The sequence below is a fragment of the Cariama cristata genome, unplaced genomic scaffold, assembly GCF_000690535.1.
Source record: "Cariama cristata isolate BGI_N322 unplaced genomic scaffold, ASM69053v1 scaffold17460, whole genome shotgun sequence".
Lineage (NCBI taxonomy): Eukaryota > Metazoa > Chordata > Aves > Cariamiformes > Cariamidae > Cariama > Cariama cristata.
The window spans coordinates 1510-4248 of NW_009593131.1; positions in this window are offsets into that span (position 1 = coordinate 1510).

Consider the following 2739-nt stretch of genomic DNA (forward strand, 5'->3'; position numbering starts at 1 on the left):
AGTTTTGATGGGGTTCTGAGCAACCTGGTCTAGTTGAAGATGTCCCTGCTTATGGCAGGGGGGTTGGACTAGATGACCTTTAAAGGTCCCTTCCAACGCAAACTATTCTGTGATTCTATAAAACCATCTCATCTAGCATGAAGCTTTCAGAGGAGATCAACCTGTGCACAGAGAGGGCTCAAAGCTCCCCAGAATGCCCAGCCTTGGATGAAAAAAGTACCAGGTGGCTGCTGAGGATGAAGCCACCACAGAAAGCAATGGCAGTTCCTCATATTGAGTGCCCAGAGCAGCACTCAGGCTCCCAGAAACAGGGATGGGTTAATGCAAAGATTGTAGGATATTAAAGCCTGCAACAGGGCAGACCTCTGTTTAAAAAAAGGGCAGAAGGATCTAGGAATCAGGCTTACAATACTTCACATGGTCTTCAAATGAAGTATGACCCCATGGAGGCTCTTCTGGCTTGACACCCCAAAAGCGCAGGTGCCCCCAACAGCAGTGACAGCGGCTGGCCCTGCCCTGGAGCTGGCTGGGGGAGCGGGGGGATTGCTGAGGAGGTAGGTGACAGCACCTGTGTCCTCACGAGAGTGGCACGGTGGCTGCTGGCAGCAGGTGACAGTGGTTGTGAGGTCCTGAGAGGCATCAGCACACCGGGCTCATCATCCAGATCCCAAAAGGGAGGCAGGCAACATAGGTAAGTCCCAGTAACCACAGGTTGGCAGGGAGACTCTGATCTTTGCTGCTGGAAGGGAAAAGCCAGCAAGTTATTTGTACCAAGAGCCCTCCAACACCCTCACAACATGTGCTGCCTCTCCTGCGAGAGCAGAGGGAGGTGACAAGGTCCTGGGGCAGAGCCCATCTTCAGCTTCGAGGTTCTTCTCTGCTTTGAGGTCCTTCCACTCTTAATTACGCGTTGATGCTATGACCTGGAGCAGGACTAGAAAGAAAGAAAGGAGGTTTCCTGGAAGCAGAGGACACAAGCCAAGGTCTTCAGGATCCTTATGGAGATCTAGCAAAGCCTGAACCTGTGGATAGGACCTGAGTCACCCCTTTCCCAAGAGCCTTGTCATGGGGACATGGGGTCTTGCTTGGGCTGGGGCAGCAACCTACAAGCAGGACAGTGAAGGAGGGGTCGTCCCACCAGCGTTTCTGATGCTTACAGGTGGGGACAGGGGGAAATCCCTGGCTCAGGTCTGGTCCATGGGGAGGATGAGAAGGAGCAGCAGATCACCCTGACCCCTCCTCTCACTCCTTTCCCAGTACACTGGGCACCCATTTCTATAGGTTTATTAGAGAAGACCCCTTTGTGCACCGCAACACAGAGGGGTCTCCAGGGCTGCAAATCTCCTAGTGCAGAAAGCAGGAGCTAAGCAGGAGCTGGGCTGCCGTGGCAGCTGGCACCGAGCAGGGCCTGGCGGGACTGTGACCCAGCATGGCATGGGGAGGCACCAGCAGCAGGGCAACTGGGATGGGGCCACCCACCCTGCAGCATCTGCCTGTCCCCTTGACTCCTCTGTGTTCGGGGCTGAGATTTACCCTGGGGGGTTGAATGCAGGAAAAACCTAAAGGTTTTGACATCTTCCCTTTACTTCTAGGGCAGCCGTGCCTGTGTTATAATAATCTCAAAGTATTTGGAGGAGGAGGAGACCCCCGGGGAGGCAGCCCTGTCTCCTGGTACTCTCATATTCACCAAAAAAACCTGACCACTTCAGCTGTGGGATCTGTGTTTTCAGGCTAGCTCTTCCTTCCCGAGGCTGCTGTCATGGGACGAAGGGATGCTCCCCATGGGGCAGGCACCGCTCCCCACACTGCCTGCTCCAGGGGGGCAAAACTCTGCCCCTCAGGCACCCAACTGAACGGGAGTCCGGTGGCACCCCTGCCTCCAAAACCTGGCTGTGATGGAAACCAGTCCCCCATTACATCATGGCAACACAACTCAAATCACGACTCACGATGTGCCGAGCTCTGACAGTCATCTCTGAGACAGAGCCCAGTGCCGGTCCCTCTATTAAAGCCTTTGACTTGCTTTTACTAAAGGGACTTTCCCAGAACCACCCACAGAGCCGAAACTGCTTTGACGTCCTGTTCCACTTCACATACACCTCCCGGAGCTGCCCGAGCACCTTGTCGCTTACCAGCACCCGCCTGGAAACAAAAGCTGCTCCTGCAGGTCCCTCCGCAGCCCGGCCTCAGCAGGGACCGGGGATGAGCCCTGTCCCAGCCCCAGCATGACCCCGCTGGGCTGGCCAGCCCCTGCCAGGGACAGCCCTTGCCAACCTTCTCCATCCCAGTACACTGGTTGTGGTTTTTCTGCGGGATGCATGAAGGAGGAAAACACAAGGTGCAGCCCAGGCGGTAATTTCCCTGCTGCTTTCGCACAACCTGAAATTATTTTTTACTTCAGCTCCCACCCCTGGGTGAGCCGCCTAGGCGAGAGGAAGAAAGTTTCCCAAAGTTCTTTCTCCTCCTCTCCATCTCTCGTTGTGTGTCAGCCTCCTGGTCCCCCACCCCTCCAGCCCAGCGACAAAGTGCCCACACTGCCCACGAGGACCATGCTTGGACTCTGCCTCCCATCCCTTCTGGGACATCCATCCCTTCCGTGTCGGGTCACCCGGCACCCAGGTGGATCCACCCCGCCAGCAGACCCCAGGAGGGGCAGAAAAGGACATTCAGCCCTGGTTCCCAGGCTGGACCGCAGAGCAGGACATCCCCTCAGCAGTGGAGATGCTGTGTCCATGGGCA